Source organism: Lepidochelys kempii, chromosome 9 (assembly GCF_965140285.1).
Source record: "Lepidochelys kempii isolate rLepKem1 chromosome 9, rLepKem1.hap1, whole genome shotgun sequence".
NCBI classification, from domain to species: domain Eukaryota; kingdom Metazoa; phylum Chordata; order Testudines; family Cheloniidae; genus Lepidochelys; species Lepidochelys kempii.
The window spans coordinates 72,857,521-72,877,678 of NC_136388.1; positions in this window are offsets into that span (position 1 = coordinate 72,857,521).

Below are 20,158 nucleotides of genomic sequence, written 5' to 3' on the forward strand. Positions count from 1 at the left end.
AAATAAGGCACTGAAGGTTTCCTTGAATCCAGAACCCTTTTCACTGTACTTTATCATTGCTTCCAGTGCTTGGAATCACTTTTGTCCTCTTTTCATTCACATTGGCCTGAGCAGAGACAGAAATTAAAACCTTTTTCTATGAGACAGTGTGATTTTTTTTTTTTTTAAGGAGATGATGCCTGTCTCTCCCAATTCAAAAATCAAGACTATTTCCAAATCTGCCAATGGCTTCCTATGTAACTTTTGGAAAATTATTGATTGCTTTGTTACCTCAGGAAAATGGGCCTGACAGCATTTTGTTGGGCTATAGCAAAAGCATGTGTTTTCAGATTCCTGGAGTTTCCTTTCACTTTTAAAAAGTTATTGAAGGTTGATGAGGATAATATTCTCTCACCACGTGTCTTTTCTCTGTCAGCTTCATTGACAGAGAATCATGGTTAGTTTTCAAATGGCAGTATTTTAAAACGTTTCTATTTCTACCCTTAAAAACTGCTTCATGTAGAAGCCAGCTAAAACTGACCTATATTTCATATGTAATGTGATTTTCCACACAACAGCCAGTCACCAGAAGACATGTTCTTGCTCACACATTGCCCAATCTTTTCTTACTGAAATCAATGGTAAACAAACACCCATTGACATTAGTGGGAGCCCAGGATATGGACTCTGAAGTAGCCCTGCCATGCAGACTTCCCTAGGAGACCCAGCTCTAGCTGGGTCTTGGTTCCTGGCTCTGCATCAGATAGAGAGGAAGCCCTGAGAATCCCAACTCAAACTACAGAGTTTGGAAATGCTGGGGGCTCTCAGGACTTCCAGGTTCCCTAGCACAGACTGAAATTCTTGAAACAAAAGCATTGCAATTATTTCTAAACATTTTTTCAGACTTCCGTTCCATGGGAAATTTTGACATTCATTCTGTCATTCCAAACTGGAACAACTTTTTTTTCCAGAATTTCCCATGGCATGGAATTTCAAATTTTCAACGAGCTCTACTTTGGAAGCTTTAAAACAGGCAAGTTTCACCTGGCTTTGGCTTTTGTTATAAGTGTTCTTCAGAGCTTTATTCTTTACTTTGTATTAGTTGAATTTTCATTTCATAGCTAACCAGCCTAGTTCAAATAGACAGCCAGATACTCAGTGTGCCTTGTAATCAGCAGAGACCAAAAAACTAAAGTCAAAATAAGGGTAAATTAGTATAATGAATAAATTGGAGCTAATTGTGCTTACAGACATTCCACAAGAAGAAAAAGATTAAAATTCCTTGAGTTAAATGTTCCTTGTGAATTATTCACTGTGCTTTATTTAATGGAGTATTTATAATTTTTTAAAACGTAGCCTAGATATACAGTTTTCTTATACTTTAGGAAAATATCCAAAAGTGAAAATGAGTAATTAAGTAATGCATTAGTGTGGTTGGGTGCATAGGTGCTTGAACTAGGTGTGTGGAGGTGCTACCACACTCCGTAGCTTGAAGTGGTTTCCATTATATAAAGGCTCTCAGCACTCCCACGATAAAAATTGTTCCAGCACCCCTGTTTGGGTGGCAATCTAAGAGGGATCTTCCCAACATAGTTGAAGTTTCAGAGAGCTGCATTCTAAAAGGCCCTGCCATAAATATAAGGGGAAGAGTAACCAGCTTTCTGTATTCAGTGCTATAAAATCCCTCCTGGCCAGAGGCAAAATCCTTTCACCTGTAAAGGGTTAAGAAGCTACGGTAACCTTGCTGGCACCTGACCCAAAACTACTAATGAGGGAACAAGATGCTTTCAAATCTGGAAGGGGGAAAAAGTTTTTGGCTGTCTGTGTGATACCTTTGCCGGGAACAGATCAAGGATGCAAGCCTTCCAACTCCTGTAAGGTTAGTAAGTAATCTAGCTAGAAAATGCGTTAGGTTGTCTTTTGTTTAATGGCTTGTAAAATAAGCTGTACTGGAGGGAATGGATATTCCTGTTTGTGTGTTTTTTTGTAATTTAAGGTTTTGCCTCGAGGGATTCTCTATGTTTTGAATCTGATTACCCTGTATTTACCATCCTGATTTTACAGAGGTGATTCTTTTACCTTTTCTTTAAATAAAATTCTTCTTCTAAGAACCTGATTGATTTTTCATTGTTCTTAAGATCCAAGGGTTTGGGTCTGTGTTCACCTGTACCAATTGGTGAGGATATTATTATCAAGCCTTCCCCAGGAAAGGGGGTGTAGGGCTTGGGGGGATATTTTGGGGAAAGACATCTCCAAGTGGTCTCTTTCCCTGTTCTTTGTTTAAATTGCTTGGTGGTGGCAGCATACTGTTCAAGGACAAGGCAAAGTTTGTACCTTGGGGATGTTTTTAACCTAAGCTGGTAAAAGTAGGCTTGGGGGGGGTCTTTCATGCAGGTCCCCACATCTGTACCCTAAAGTTCAGAGTGGGGAAGGAACCTTGACAGGGCCCTGAAGCATTTTGGCTTCTACTCCAGAAGCAACTTAAAATAAAAATCTCAATGAATGATTTGACTTGAGAATAAGATGATCTGCCAACAATGAGGTTTCTTTAGTAATGAGTTAACTAAAAATGCAAACAGTACCATTCGCAGAATCTTATTGTAAATGTCTCAGTAGCACAGGCGACTGTATAATTTATTGCCTTTTTCTCTATGATTAGAGGAAGCAAACAAGGTAATTAGGAAATCAATTTCATGGAAGGGGCAGTAACAAACAAACAGAAAATCTCTAACCCCAACACATGAATATTCACGTTTACAAAGTTCTGCAGACCAAGCAAAGTTTCTTCTTTTGCACTGTGATTTTTTTCATTCCACAGTACAGATTCTTAGAATTATTAGATGTCTGAATTTTAAAGGGTGATGTCATGAACTATATCCATACATCATGAGCCAAATTTTACCTGTTGATATACAAGTGTCATTCACTTTGATTTCAGTATGTATTTGAGGGCAAGTATTTGGCTCTGTTGTGTTTTAATGTAGAAGATGATACATCCATTAGAATTCTAAATGTTTAGAAAAGAATGTTAGTTAATGTACTGCAGCAAAATGTCTTCAGAATAATCCATATATATTGTTTTATGAAATAGAAGGAAGGAAAGTTTTATTGAAATTTAAATATTTTAAAACACACCTGATGTAAAATTAGTTGCTAAATTTCAGTAACCCCAGATTATACTATTTAGCTGGATTTTTATATATTTTACTTCACTCACTTGAATCATTTTGAACATGCACATTGTAGTCCTATATGATTACTCATGCGCATACAGCTTCTCACATGCGTAATTATTTGCTACAAGATTGGGACTGAAAACTGCCTTTTTATTTCATGGCTTTAGTTTCATCAGTAGTGTAATTACAATTTTAGAATTGGGTATACAGTTCAACACCATGTATTCAACTCCCATTTTCCTGAAGCGCCTTCAGATCCACAATTTTGTCCAACATTAGTCACTTTCCTAGTCTCAAAACAATCAGGGTTGTACTATCAGGTGCAATATATTTGATCTTTTTCAGCATCACAAGATCCTAGACCTCTCATGCAATCAGGTAGTGGACTCCAAGCATGAAATGTGGGGAAAGTACATCTGTTTAGGACAGTAAAGACTGTAAAACTCATTTTAAAATAAATCAGAACTTATCCTTTTCACAACAGAAAAAACCTTGTTTCTTTCACAGATTGTATTTCAATACCCCCAATGACCCTATTTAAAGCCTAAGTTACCAAACACTGGTGTCTGTTTTTGCAAATAATTATAGACATAAATGTTTACCGAGAACTTTTGCACCAACAATTTAGATGACAGATTTCCAGATACTGTCCGTGGTTTAGATGTCCAAATGACCTAAACTGTTGGTGCAAATAATTATATGTACATAATTATGGCCAGGTATACTTTATGCTTGAAGTTTTGCTCCTTCAAAAATAGAGGGCTAGATAATTGTGGACTAAATATTTAGCCTTTAATAACTAAGTTTTCAGTATTCACTGGCACAGTTTTACATTTATGAATAACTAGTCTTTTAGCAGGGCTTGTTTGCTTTGTTGCTTTGGGTTCTTTTTCCCTTCCATCTTGAAATTATGCTTTATTTCCACTAGGGAGCAGCAAACAACATAGAAAAAAGAGACATTTTTACTGCTTTTCTCACTAATCCATTAGAAAGTAACCACACAAGTTGGTTGGTTTCAGAGTAGCAGCCATGTTAGTCTGTATCCGCAAAAAGAAAAGGAGTACTTGTGGCACCTTAGAGACTAACAAATTTATTTTAGTATAAGCTTTTGTGAGCACAAGTTGGGTAAAGGTTATTTTAATTAAACTGGCAGGATTTTCTTCCCCCTTCAGTTTCAAAATGTTTTAAAATAGTTATAATTTTACAAATCGTCGCAGTAGTCTGTTTTTTTTTTCTCTTTTTAGCTAAATCATCTTTATTTCTTCCTTATAGACAGTGACATGCAATAGGTTTTCCTTGTTCAAGCAAGCTGTCCAAAATATCAAGCTATGAGTTAATGAAGAGCTAGGATCTTTGTGGGGACTTTTAACATTACCACTAGCTAGCAGATGTGATGAAAATAACAGAAGAGCCATCTTGCTTATAAAAACACTTAATTTTGGTTAAATACAAACAACCAAATCCTAATTTTCTGCTTATTTCTCATAACCTTATAGGCTTCGGTGCAGAATGGAACAGGGAACATAAAAAAACATGACTGTCAACTATTTTATCTTTAATCTGTGCAGGTATTTTATAGTTTTCTCCTTTATCCTGCTAATTACTCCCACCTCACCAAAGCCAAAATAAAGATCTAGCAGATATTGGACGACAAATATTGAATACTTGCACATGAAATAGCTGTATGTGCCTGCCCCAGCTAAAAATTAAATATGTATAGATGGTATGTGAAGAGTATAAACACTAACAAGAGAGACCAAGCATTTAGGATGGTACAGGGTACTTTAACCAGGTCTATTGGGATGAAATTAAGAAAATAAACTAGTTTAAAATGCATACCTTATAATGGTGAGAGCAATTAGACTGTGGAATAATCTTCCAAGGAAAGGAATGGAAGCTCTCCTGCTTGAGTAATTTAAACTGGACTACGTAAAGCTGCAGACAATATATTGAAAGAAAAAATCCTCCACTAATGGAGAGATGGATGTGATCACCATCTCTTACTTTTGATGTCAGTTTTTTTAGCTAGAGTATGTTAAAAATAGATACATTAATGAGAGAGAGCCGAAGACCTGTCCAGTGTTGCAAGGGGCATAGAGAGACACTTTTTACCCCCAGAGCTTATCTTCACAGCAGCAGGGCAGGATTCCGCATTAGCACTTGCAGGTACTTGGAAGGGAGCCTTGCTGCTGAAGTCGCTGGCATACCACCATTCCAAGGATCTTGTTCAGGCCCCCAGATATGCAGCATAAGCTAATAAGGGGCTGATGGTGCTCGTCTTTGGAGTAGTAATATCAATTTATCACTTGTTCCTGCACTGAGCTCAGTACCAGCAGGGTCACTGCAGTCGGTGTAGCATCTCCTCTTTCCCTGCCACACAGCTTTCAAGGGCAGGATTTTGCCCAGAGAAGAGACAACATTATTTAGAAGCTTTTCAAAAATGTTCCATAACACTTGGATTATAGCCATACTGATGTGTTCTGGAGACTGCTTGGTCCAAACTGTCAGACAGTTTGAAGTAATGAATTCAAGTGGCAAACGTGATCTGAGTATTTGTGAGTATCTTTCGGGTCAGGATACCCAGCAGAACAAGGTCTTTTATGGACGTGAATGTATAATATATAGGGCCAAATTCTGCCATTGTTTAGTTCCATATATGTGTATCTCACTCTAATGGAGCTGTGCACACACAGTTTCAGGGTGGGTGGAGTTTTGATGCATAATTATTAGAAAGTTAACTGGTTGACCTCTCTTTCTGTACTTGTGGAAAGCTTTCTTACAGCACATGTTTACTGTGCTGCGCCAGCTCATGAATCTGTGGAGTACAGTTAAAGTTACTGGGAAAATTTAAAATAGAATAGGAAAAGAACAGTAGAAAAGGTCTGACAGAAACTAGGGAATGAGAGGAAGTGCACTCGAACAGCAAAGAGACAATCGTGTTCTTGTGCGATAGCCCTTTTCCCTAACAGAGCCACCTCACAATTTTAAGTAACGTAGTCATTGTGGGGGTGCTCCGAAGCCGAGAATGTTTGGGACACAGGTGTTTGGTTTAATGTCAGTTTCTGAAAAGTTTATGTGAATATTTGGAATCCCTGCAGCAGGTTGTGAATGATATTTAAAATGAAATTTCCAGCCTAATATAGAAATGATATAGACACAGCTATGCTGTCACTACTATGTTCTTCTTTTTGATACGTTTGTACTGAATGGTGCTGGATCTAGTAATAAGATATATCTCTGGAAACAAAAAATGAAACAGCATTAAATTGTATTTTAAATTGTTGTCCTTTGAGAAAAATTGGGTGCCTAAATCCATATAGAGATGCCTAACCTTAGGCACCCAAGTATGAAAATGGCCTAAATCTCTCTCCTCTCTAGCTCATCATGGATATAAAAAGAAAGCATTAACCTCTTTCCTATTGGTTCCTCGTAAAGGCTTTGTGGGCTGGAAAAATATTGTGGCAGGTATGTTTCGAACATCATCATTTCAAAGGTGAAGTACCAGGACCACGAGACAGCTCTAGTGGTATGTTTTGCCCTCTGTCCTAGTACATTAGGCAGCTGAACAGCCCATTAATGCGTGGTCTACTTTGTTCTTTACCTCTGCCTCTCCACTTTCAATGTCTGTCTGTCTGTACATGAGAAATACAAAGCACTTAAATAATTTCTTTCCAAACTCATTCTAAACTTGCCCCATTTCTTCCAACTTCCTCCCAGTTTATATGTTAAACTCACTCTCTATCACTTTTTTAAAAAATTGTATAATTGTTAAATCCAAGCAAAGGGCCCATCCCATCCATGACATTGCCTTCCCTTCGCAGTATAAAACCTTTTAGAACAGTGCTGCTATTGGATCCAATTCCTGCACCCACACAAATCCCTTCTATAGGCAAGGGGTTGCAGGCATTGCATCCAAGTACTCCCTTGGAAATTTTTAGGGGGGAGGGATAGCTCAGTGGTTTGAGCATTGGCCTGCTAAACCCAGGGTTCTGAGTTCAATCCTTGAGGGGGCCATTTAGGATCTGGGGCAAAAATTGGGGATTGGTCCTGCTTTGAGCAGGGGGTTGGACTAGATGACCTCCTGAGGTCCCTTCCAACCCTGATATTCTATGATTCCCTGCAGTACATGGAGAGCTAAGTGAGGGGTAGCAGGAAGGCATCCATGAAGTTCCTAGAGAGCATGCTGCAGAGTGCACCTATTTCTCAGTTCTAAGCACTGGACAATGTACCCATGCTCAAATTGCAGAGACCTGATTCTCCCAAGGGAACCATTCAAGGGAGCACATGCTACAGAAGTACTGCTTTCCATATTGGGGTCCATTTTTCTCACCTTCATGCTGCGTAGTAGAAGGAAGCATGTAGAAAGCGACTAGTTAACAATGTGAGCGTTATTAGTAGAGAAATAAACACAAGGGAAGATGTGTTTAAACTATTTCATCTATTTGTTCCTCTGCCAACATAATCTCTCATGCACATTGAATAAAAAATAGTCTTCATGTATTATGCATGATAATTATTAGGATAATTTCTATTCACACATCTGTTGTTCATGTTTTTCACACTAAATTCAGCATTTATAAACTATGTTCTGTATCTCAAAGCTACAGCAGAGAGTTTGATAAATGCTCAGGGTGCAACAATTTTTGGGTGCAGGTATAATTGAATAACAGGATAAAGGTATAAAAAACACAAAAATTGTTAGCATGTACCAATTGGCTGTTGACTTTGGGGTGGTGATTTTAGGGAATCTAAACTCTAGAATCACATCGGAGGATTTGTATTGCCCTATGTCATAGGATTCATGTCACTCTGTTGGCTGTTTCATAAGTTGGAAATCTAACCCCAGGTTCAAGCTGCATGCAAACTAAAAATAAATTAAATAAGATCGTGTGGCTGAGTATAAATATGCTGAACTCCTCAAGTGTGAAAATTATGACTTCAACTTCTCTGTTGACTCATAGGCTTGAAGATGTTGGAATTTTGTACAGGTTCAGTAGTACAAATTTTGGCAAATATTTTATGCTTCATTTTCATTGCAAGTCTAAGACATGATCAGCAGTAATCTTATGAATTCGGAGAACCTGTTATAGCAGAGTCTAGAGTTTTGACAAATAGGTGGGTTTTTTTCTGGCAGTGCTGCCAGTTCTGAAATGCTTTCGGCAAGATTCTGATCTCATTTACATCGGCATAATCCATAGTAACTGCAATCAGCAAAATTAAGACCAGAATCTGGCCCAGTTTTTCCAGTATTTAAACATTTTGGTTTTGTTTCAGGATTTCTTTACATGTAGGAAATGGCTGGCAGAAAGTTTTGCTGATGCATACAGCTAGCCTTGAGAGTTCAAAAGGATTTATGTTCATCATTCTTAAGTAGTAATCAGTTTTCTTACAACTGTTCTCTGGGTTTTTCAAGATTTAGTGTCAGCAGCCTTCCATTCTCTTGATTTGCTTTCCTTAGTAAAACTTCTAGTAGAAATAAATTACCTTATAACTAATACAGCTTGCATATTTTATCAGCATTCTTTCTGTCATTTGTTTTCTTTGAATTTATTTTAATCTTTCCTGTTTAGAAGCTCATGCAATACAGTGAGTTACCAGTCCATCTATCATAAGGTTTCATTGTTGCCTTTGAAAAGGGAGTTCTACCTGCGTAGGGGAAGCAGGATCAAGCCCCTTTAATGGAGGAGCTGCTTTCTAGAGCATGGTTTAATCTGGAAGTCCCACACTTTATCCAAGGGAATTGTTTTGTTAGAGAATCATTTTAAAACAAAGACAATACTTGCATGTACAAAAGTTCACTTCTTTGTTTACATCGTGATATATGTAATATATAGTATGTGATACAATTTGAAATAGTTTTGTTGTGGTTTTTAAAAAATTGCAAACTGTAATTTTATACAGCTTTCATTCAGACACCACAATGACATGCACTCAGTAGGGTATGATCATGCTGTGAATGAATACTTGTATGAACTCAATATTTTCGTACACATAATGAACATCTGGTGACAAGGCGCTTAGAGCAGCAGCAACAACAACAAAAAAGACTAGGAGGAAAAGAAAAAAGGTAGTAAACTCTTTTGCTACTGCTACTTTTATGGCTTAAAAATAATTTTCCCCCAATCAGTGCATCCAGGGAAACTTTTTTTCTAAATCAATTTTAACAAGGAAAACAATCTGAACTCATAAATATTGTATCTATTAATTGTGAAGCTTAATGGAACATTTTATGTTTCTGAACAACTCGTTTACATAATTAAAATCTCCTTTGATCTGTGAGTAAATGATTTAATCATAATGCTCATTAGGCTAAATGGGTCTTCCATTCAATTGTATCAAGATGGTATGGAAAATTCTCAGACCTTTAGAAAATATTTGTTTAGTTGTTAAGTAAACATAGAAACCTACTTGTGAACAGATATATTTTCTTTTATCTTTATGAATGTAATTGATTCAAAAATTATTCAGATTAAAGCATTTTTTTTCTTTTATCTGATTTTGTTTGTTTCAGGAACAATTCAGTGGAATAAGTGAATTTTTGGTCAATTTATGTTCATTAACCACTTCACTATAAAAATAATTCATTATAAACCAATCTGTCTTGTGCTATTTGTGAGAGCTGTCGGAAGTATTTTCACTGTAAAAGAAATATAACCTTAATACATTTTAAATCTTTAACAATAAAAACTAAGGCATTAAATGAACAAAAGTAACTTCAAAAATTAGACCCGTTGCTTAAGACCCAGATTTTTTAAAGGATTTGGTGTTTCTATGCTCAGCATGTCAATACCTAACTAATTTAGGAGACTAAATCCCATTTTCCATTGACAGTCAATGGGATTTAGGTTCCTAAGTGCCCAAATCCCTTTTGAAAATGTGATTTAGACTCTTAAATCAGTTATGCGTTGCATCACTGAGCACAGCAATGCTGAAATACGTTTGAAAATCTGAGCCAAAGTAACTTCCTTTCTGTGGGTTCGCCCCCGCCCCTGTAATGTTCATACAAGATCCATATTCTGGTTTAAATTTAATTTACTTTTTAAAAATGACAGTCCAGTATTATAATCTATGGAGAGAATATAACATCTCTGATATTTATTAGTAAGGGAAGTGGTGTGGATCCAATTATCTATATGAAAGTATGTAGCATTCTTCTAACTCTGAAGGTTTATTTTTTATGGCTAAGGTTGATAGTGTAAAGAGGTAACTATTTGAATCATGGCAATGGCATGGCATTTGTGGCACATTCTATGGTATTCTGCATTTGAGTACATATTAAGCATAAGGATGTTATGAATACAATGAGACAATTGGTTTTTTAAACTTTCCATGTCAAGCACTGTCTCTAAATGATTCTTGGTATAAATATATGTGCATTTAGTTAGAGTTGCTGACTTGAAAGTTATTAATGACATGCTTGAAACTGGTTTTGCTGTAACTTAGTTATTTTTGGAGAGATATCAATAACTATGTCCTGCACATTCAGGTAGAGAGATATTTGAAATAGCCTGTGAGTGTGGAGATCAAGGAGGTACAGAAGTCAAGGTTACAAGTTCCCAGCTGATACCACTATCAGAGCAGATTCATCATTAGACCGGCCAGCTTTGTACATTCTGACTGGGAATCCATAAAAGAGCATAGATGCACATCCAAATTAAATATAAATTTGTGCAACTATGGAGGCCTTAGTCAAATGAATATCTTCATTATGGATCTCAGTAATTAAACTCTTATGATATAATCGCCAGATATAAATCTTAGAAATAAAGGGCCAGATTTAGATCTCAAATACACTGCTGTAAATCCTAACTAACACTGTTGACTCCAAGGACTTAATGACTAAGATAGTCAAGGTTATAGGATCCATAAAGGGTCAAAGTGGTCAGGATTGTTCCTAAAACATGGTATTATAATGAGAAAACTGTAATAATTTCAGTGCAAAATATTAAAGAAAGGAACAACCTGTTACCTATTGTCCTGGGCATACAGGAAGAAAGACAAGATGTGAGGGAGGTGGTTATGGTTTAATTAGGACACAGCTATATTAACCTAACTCATGTGGGAATTATCTTGAAATCAGTCATACAATGCATGTCATGATTCCTTTCTCATTCAGTTCCATCGATTTGAGGAAGTCTGCTATCAGCCCCTCTGAACTTAGTTCCTTTGCTGTCCTGGGACCCATCACCCTCTCATCATTATATATAGTTTAAGAGGCTGGGGAAAGTGGATTGTCTTCTCTCTGAACCAAACTTTAGTAGCCCCCACCCCATTACCTGCTTCTTTAGGCATCCCTTCCTCAAAGTCCATTACCAATTCAATTTATCAGGGAACTGGATCCCATATGGAAGTATCTGCACTGGACACCTTTCCCTAGGCAGTGCCAACAATTAGAACCAAGTGTGAGAACCAAGGCTCTGTCGAGCTGGACATGGCATGTATCCCCTCACTCTGGTGCTCAAGGAGCCAATGACTCACCTGAGCCCCTCTGGCCTGTGAGTTCCCTGATCCTCTTGGAACACAAAGAAAGAGGGAAACCTATAAAGGAGCCACATCCCCTTTCTTCCCACTTGACCAGGCACAGCCCTCCCACCTTTGAGATTGCAGGGGTTCCATTGTGAGATGCCCAGAAGTGCAGGGCCAGTGCAAAATATAAAATTAGACAAGCTCTTCAGCCAGCAGTTAAACAACTGTCCTATCCCTTTTGGGACTAAGCCAAAAAAGTGTTCCCATTGGTGGCTGATACAAGAATGTAAAAAAGAGGTAGTCTTACTTTAGCCTTCCTAGGGTATGTCTACACTACGGAATAAGGTCGAATTTATAGAAGTCGTTTTTTTAGAAATCGGTTTTATATATTCGACTGTGTGTGTCCCCACAGAAAATGCTCTAAGTGCATTAAGTGCATTAACTCGGCGGAGCGCTTCCACAGTACCGAGGCTAGAGTCGACTTCCAGAGCGTTGCACTGTGGGTAGCTATCCCACAGTTCCCGCAGTCTCCGCTGCCCATTGGAATTCTGGGTTGAGATCCCAATGCCTGATGGGGCTAAAACATTGTCACGGGTGGTTCTGGGTACATATCGTCAGGCCCCCGTTCCCTCCCTCCCTCCGTGAAAGCAAGGGCAGACAATCATTTCGCGCCTTTTTTCCTGAGTTACCTGTGCAGACGCCATACCACGGCAAGCATGGAGCCCGCTCAGGTAACCATCACCCTATGTCTCCTGGGTGCTGGCAGATGCGGTACGGCATTGCTACACAGTAGCAGCAACCCATTGCCTTCTGGCAGCAGACGGTGCAATACGACTGGTAGTCATCCTCGTCGTGTCCGAGGTGCTCCTGGCCACGTCGGCTGGGAGCGCCTGGGCAGACATGGGCGCAGGGACTAAATTTGGAGTGACTTGACCAGGTCATTCTCTTTAGTCCTGCAGTCAGTCCTATTTAACCGTCTTATGGTGAGCGGGCAGGCGATACGGACTGCTAGCAGTCATACTGTACCATCTTCTGCCAGGCAGGCAAGAGATGAGGATTGCTAGTAGTCGTATTGTACCATCTTCTGCCAGGCAGGCAAGAGATGAGGATGGCTAGCAGTCATACTGTACCATCTTCTGCCGAGCAGCCATGAGATGTGGATGGCATGCAGTCCTTCTGCACCGTCTGCTGCCAGCCAAAGATGTAAAAGATAGATGGAGTGGGTCAAAACAAGAAATAGACCAGATTTGTTTTGTACTCATTTGCCTCCTCCCCTGTCTAGGGGACTCATTCCTCTAGGTCACACTGCAGTCACTCACAGAGAAGGTGCAGCGAGGTAAATCTAGCCATGTATCAATCAGAGGCCAGGCTAACCTTCTTGTTCCAATAAGGACAATAACTTAGGTGCACCATTTCTTATTGGAACCCTCCGTGAAGTCCTGCCTGAAATACTCCTTGATGTAAAGCCACCCCCTTTGTTGATTTTAGCTCCCTGAAGCCAACCCTGTAAGCCGTGTCGTCAGTCGCCCCTCCCGCCATCAGAGCAACGGCAGACAATCGTTCCGCGCCTTTTTTCTGTGCGGACGCCATACCAAGGCAAGCATGGAGGCCGCTCAGCTCACTTTGGCAATTAGGAGCACATTAAACACCACACGCATTATCCAGCAGTATATGCAGCACCAGAACCTGGCAAAGCGATACCGGGCAAGGAGGCGATGTCAGCGCGGTCATGTGAGTGATCAGGACATGGACACAGATTTCTCTGAAAGCATGGGCCCTGCCAATGCATGCATCATGGTGCTAATGGGGCAGGTTCATGCTGTGGAACGCCGATTCTGGGCTCGGGAAACAAGCACAGACTGGTGGCACCGCATAGTGTTGCAGGTCTGGGACGATTCCCAGTGGCTGCGAAACTTTCGCGTGCGTAAGGGCACTTTCATGGAACTTTGTGACTTGCTTTCCCCTGCCCTGAAGCGCCAGAATACCCAGATGAGAGCAGCCCTCACAGCTGAGAAGCGAGTGGCAATAGCCCTATGGAAGCTTGCAATGCCAGACAGCTACTGGTCAGTCGGGAATCAATTTGGAGTGGGCAAATCTACTGTGGGGCTGCTGTGATACAAGTAGCCAATGCAATCAAAGATTTGCTGATATCAAGGGTAGTGACCCTGGGAAATGTGCAGGTCATAGTGGATGGCTTTGCTGCAAAGGGATTCCCTAACTGTGGTGGGGCTATAGACGGAACCCATATCCCTATCTTGGCACCGGAGCACCAAGCTGCCGAGTACATAAACCGCAAGGGGTACTTTTCGATAGTGCTGCAAGCTCTGGTGGATCACAAGGGACGTTTCACCAACATCAACGTGGGATGGCCGGGAAAGGTGCATGATGCTCGCATCTTCAGGAACTCTGGTCTGTTTCAAAAGCTGCAGGAAGGGACTTTATTCCCAGACCAGAAAATAACTGTTGGGGATGTTGAAATGCCTATATGTATCCTTGGGGACCCAGCCTACCCCTTAATGCCATGGCTCATGAAGCCGTACACAGGCAGCCTGGACAGTAGTCAGGAGCTGTTCAACTACAGGCTGAGCAAGTGCAGAATGGTGGTAGAATGTGCATTTGGACGTTTAAAGGCACGCTGGCGCAGTTTACTGACTCGCTTAGACCTCAGCGAAACCAATACTCCCGCTGTTATTACTGCTTGCTGTGTGCTCCACAATATCTGTGAGAGTAAGGGGGAGACGTTTATGGCAGGGTGGGAGGTTGAGGCAAATCGCCTCGCTGCTGGTTACGCACAGCCAGACACCAGGGCGGTTAGAAGAGCACAGGAGGGCGCGGTACGCATCAGAGAAGCTTTGAAAACCAGTTTCATGACTGGCCAGGCTACGGTGTGAAAGTTCTGTTTGTTTCTCCTTGATGAAACCCCCCGCCCCTTGGTTCACTCTACTTCCCTGTAAGCTAACCACCCGCCCCTCCTCCCTTCAATCACCGCTTGCAGAGGCAATAAAGTCATTGTTGCTTCACATTCATGCATTCTTTATTCATTCATCACACAAATAGGGGGATGACTACCAAGATAGCCCAGGAGGGGTGGTGGAGGAGGGAAGGAAAATGCCACACAGCACTTTAAGCACAGCACTTTAAAAGTTTACAACTTTAAAATTTATTGAATGACAGCCTTCTTTTTTTTGGGCAATCCTTTGTGGTGGAGTGGCTGGTTGGCCGGAGGCCCCCCCACCGCGTTCTTGGGCGTCTGGGTGTGGAGGCTATGGAACTTGGGGAGGAGGGCGGTTGGTTACAGAGGGGCTGCAGTGGCAGTCTGTGCTCCAGCTGCCTTTGCTGCAGCTCAACCATACACTGGAGCATACTGGTTTGGTCCTGCAGCAGCCTCAGCATTGAATCCTGCCTCCTCTCATCACGCTGCTGCCACATTTGAGCTTCAGCCCTGTCTTCAGCCCGCCACTTACTCTCTTCAGCCCGCCACCTCTCCTCCCGGTCATTTTGTGCTTTCCTGCACTCTGACATTATTTGCCTCCACACATTCATCTGTGCTCTGTCAGTGTGGGAGGACAGCATGAGCTCGGAGAACATTTCATCGCGAGTGCGTTTTTTTTTCTTTCTAACCTTCACTAGCCTCTGGGAAGGAGAAGATCCTGTGATCATTGAAACACATGCAGCTGGTGGAGGGGAAAAAAAGGGACAGCGGTATTTAAAAAGACACATTTTATAAAACAGTGGCTACACTCTTTCAGGGTAAACCTTGCTGTTAACATTACATACATAGCACATGTGCTTTCGTTACAAGGTCGCATTTTGCCTCCTCCCACCACGTGACTACCCCCTCAACCTTCCCCCCGCCCTGTGGCTAACAGCAGGGAACATTTCTGTTTAGCCACAGGCAAACAGCCCAGCAGAAATGGGCTCCTCTGAGTGTCCCCTGAAGAAAAGCACTCTATTTCAACCAGGTGACCATGAATTATATCTCACTCTCCTGAGGATAACACAGAGAGATAAAGAACGGATGTTGTTTGAATGCCAGCAAACATACACTGCAATGCTTTGTTCTACAATGATTCCCGAGTACGTGTTACTGGCCTGGAGTGGTAAAGTGTCCTACCATGAAGGACGCAATAAGGCTGCCCTCCCCAGAAACCTTTTGCAAAGGCTTTAGGTCTACATCTAGGAGAACCACAAATGCCAGGGCAAAGTAATCCTTTCACATGCTTGCTTTTAAACCATGTATAGTATTTTAAAAGGTACACTCACCAGAGGTCCCTTCTCCGCCTGCTGGGTCCAGGAGGCAGCCTTGGGTGAGTTCGGGGGGTACTGGCTCCAGGTCTAGGGTGAGAAACAGTTCCTGGCTTTCGGGAAAACCGGTTTCTCCGCTTGCTTGCTGTGAGCTATCTGCAACCTCCTCATCATCATCATCTTCTTCGTCCCCAAAACCTGCTTCCGTATTGCCTCCATCTCCATTGAAGGAGTCAAACAACACGGCTGGGGTAGTGGTGGCTGAACCCCCTAAAATGGCATGCAGCTCATCATAGAAGTGGCATGTTTGGGGCTCTGACCCAGAGCTGCTGTTCTCCTCTCTGGTTTTCTGGTAGGCTTGCCTCAGCTCCTTCAGTTTCACACGGCACTGCTTCGGGTCCCTGTTATGGCCTCTGTCCTTCATGCCCTGGGAGATTTTCACAAAGGTTTTGGCATTTCGAAAACTGGAACGGAGTTCTGATAGCACGGATTCCTCTCCCCAAACAGCGATCAGATCCCGTACCTCCCGTTCGGTCCATGCTGGAGCTCTTTTGCGATTCTGGGACTCCATCATGGTCACCTGTGCTGATGAGCTCTGTATGGTCACCTGCAGCTTGCCACGCTGGCCAAACAGGAAATGAGATTCAAAAGTTTGCGGTTCTTTTCCTGTCTACCTGGCCAGTGCATCTGAGTTGAGAGTGCTGTCCAGAGCGGTCAGAATGGAGCACTCTGGGATAGCTCCCGGAGGCCAATACCATCGAATTGTGTCCACAGTACCCCAAATTCGAGCTGGGAACGTCGATTTAAGTGCTAATCCACTTGTCAGGGGTGGAGTAAGGAAATCGATTTTAAGAGCCCTTTAAGTCGAAATAAAGGGCTTCACTGTGTGGACGGGTGCAGGTTTAAATCGATTTAACGTTGCTAAATTCGACCTAAAGTCCTAGTGTAGACCAGGGCCTAGTGTAGACCAGGGCTTACAGTGCAAGGACTTGCTCTGTTCTCCGGATCCCTGCCCAGGAGTGTCTTTCACTTCCTCTTGAGCTCATTTCTCTGCTCCCTTTTGAGGGAAACTGGAAGGATTCATGAATCTTCTGACAATACTCTCTCCCTGCATTAAGAGCAGACAGCTGTAGAAGAATAGGGTGTTTACAATCCATTCCACCTAAAAATAACAAATATATCACTGTGTTACATATAAGCCAATATATCCTTGATTAGAATTTTAAATTACTGTAGTAGACACACGATATAAGAAATGCAGCCTAAAGTGTATTAGAACACATACAGAAACTGGTGGTGTAACCAGACCAAGTACACCTTTTATCCAGTGTGCATTCTTATTTAGACATTCAAAATGTGTGTGTGGTTCCTCTATACAACTTGTTTATTGCATGTTCCTGCAATATGTCTTTGAATTGCTTTTCATTTATATACATCCTGAATTTATTTCAAAAGCTCTGATATTAGAAAGATCAATTCAGAAGTTGGGGGCGGGGTTTTGGCATGTGCGGAGAGGGGTGGTTGGAGTTTTTGTTTTTGCTTGTTTGTTTACAGTTTTATAGCAGTACATCATAGCTGCTTGGTTTCAGCAGCTAAATCAGGCTTCACAGTTCGCTGTTGTTTGGCAGTGTACTTCTTGCACTGTAGAATGAAGCCAATGTCTACTCTTAGTTGATTTCAATAGCATTATACCAATATAACTGAAAGGGGAATTGAGCCAGAGATTTTTTTCAGACACTTTCCCTTTAGTATACAGTATTTGATTTATCATTTTAACAAATAAAATTTTCAGCATCACTTTGCTATTTTGTTCCGAAGGCTGCCCTATTAATTGCCACTCATTCTTTACTCAAGCAGAATTCTTATTGATGCTATCTGGCAGTTTCCCCGTGCAATAACTGATGGCTCAGGTCCCTTATTATTAATATTATCATGATTCGTCCGGTTAAGTCTAATCCTGATCCCACTAATATCAATTTGCGTTTCGTCATGGACCTCAAAGGGAGAAGGATTTTGGTACTTACCGCTCTCTGAGTTAGTACAGCAGTGTACATACATACAAGAAAGCACAGCTCTTTCCCCAGGAGAGTATAATCTGTTGCACACACAAATAGTTTAGAAAATGTAGTTCAATAGGTGCTGAAACAGTTTCAAGTTGGTAGTGCCGGGGTTCTCAACCTTTTTTTCTTTCTGAACACTCCCCCCGCCCCCGTCCCACACACACACATGCGCGCTATAAAAATTCTGCGGTCCACCTGTGCCACAGCAACTGTTTTCCTGCATATAAAAACCAGGGCCAGCATTGGGGGGTAGCACGCAGGGCAATTGCCAGGGGCCCCATGCCACCTGGGCCCCCACAAAACTAAGTTCCTCAGTCTTCGGCTTCAGCCCCAGGTGGCGGGGTTTGGGGTGGCAGGGCTTTGTCTCTCTGCCCTGGGCCCCAGTGAGTTTAATGTCGGTCCTGCTTGGTGTACCCCCTGAAATCCGCTTGTGACCCCCCCCCCCCTCCCAGGGGGACTGAAACCCTGCATTGAAAACTGCTGATGTAGTGGAAAATTTTCAAAAGCACATACATAACTTAATATGTGGAACTTAGTCTACTATCAGTGGAATTTAGGCATTTAAACCACTTTGGCACTTTTGAAAATTCAACCCATAATACGTAAAGGTCAATGCCAACACACTTTTGAGGTTATCTAATGCATAAGATATTAGCTACTAGTGATATTAGCTACTAGTTATATTCTACAATTCTTAAGACTGTGAAGAGTTAAAACTTAAAACAGTCAAGTTAATGATTTTCATATGGAAAATAAATCCTAAAGGAGTTCTGTGTTGAGTATTAGCACCATTTTTTCAGTTTTTGCCGTCTTGTAGTGTAACTTGGATAAATATTTTTTTCAGTTCATGTCACCGAAAGGTGGTGATGTGGTAGTGACACACAAAGAGCTAAGAAAACAGCCACCAATAGAAAGAACCTCTGCTATAACTTTGAGGACACCTTGGGGTATATTTCAAGTTTCAACAATAATATCAAAACAATTAAAACTGAGATTAAAATAGGGGAATTTAGGCTAAATATAGTACATGTTGTATCCAAACATGCAGGACACCTTATTAAGGCAAGCCTTTATTTATGTGAGACTAAAGGAAATACAAAAGTTGTATGGAATTAATATCTTTACAGTCAGTCAATTTCAGGATAAAAAATTAAATCCAAACAGATTAATCATGGGAAAATGCTATGTATGTGTTGAAACTAATAGCACATTAAAAATTGATTCCACAAAGTATTTATACTTTAATACTGTTACCAAATTTAATTATGCTTGAGTAAGATTTTAACCCTACTCACATCATAATTTAGAAGGAAGCAAAATGGATTCCAGTAATACTGTGTTAACAGAGCATCGCATAAAGCTGTGCAATATAATCACCTGCTTTTTCAGATCATGCCATTCCTTTCCATTTAGCATCAGTTGCAAAGTTGCCCATGACCTTAAGTGAAAGGCATTCTTTTCAAAGTTTTTGAGTAAGGTTCCATAGAAGAAACCTGCCTATTTATAATTCCTATGTCATATTATGATGAAAGGTGTTTCACTCATGTTCATGTAAATTTTCAACGTAAGATCTGTACACTGAAATAAAATTGGTACTATACAGCAACTACAATTGGTGACATGTTTTAATAGCACTTTAAATTATTCAGGTAAAAAAATTCAAAAAATCACTCTCACTAGTATTTATATGATAGGTAAAATCTTGACTCCATTGCCACTGATTTCAATGAGACCAGGATTTTACCCAAGGTCTCAATTTGCCATACATGTGGGTGTAGGTATTATGAATAAGTCACAACAAGGTATTCTAAGATTGCCTACCTAACCCCTTCGTTTTTTCTTTCTGGCCCTTTTTGCATCTCGATGTAGATCCAGGAATACATCTTATAAAGTAAAGCCATTCCTGTGAAGTCCCGTGGTAGTCATGGAACTTGATAGATGTTGGTCAGACTAGAAGCTTCTTAAATTAGAGATCGTATCAGAGATGTGTGTACATGTTATTTCTGTACATGAGGTTTTTGGATTTAATTCCTTAACTAACCATTGTACAAATCATGGGAATGACCAGAAACATTTTTATTCTGATCCACAATCTTTCATTGACCAAGCTTATCTTTGAAAGTCTAGATCACTGTTCACATTAAAACAGGGGAGCTACTGAATCCTTGTCTTAGGATTTTTTTTTTAATTTTTTTTTTTTAAGAATCGGTTCGACAAATGTCTGTTAGGGAT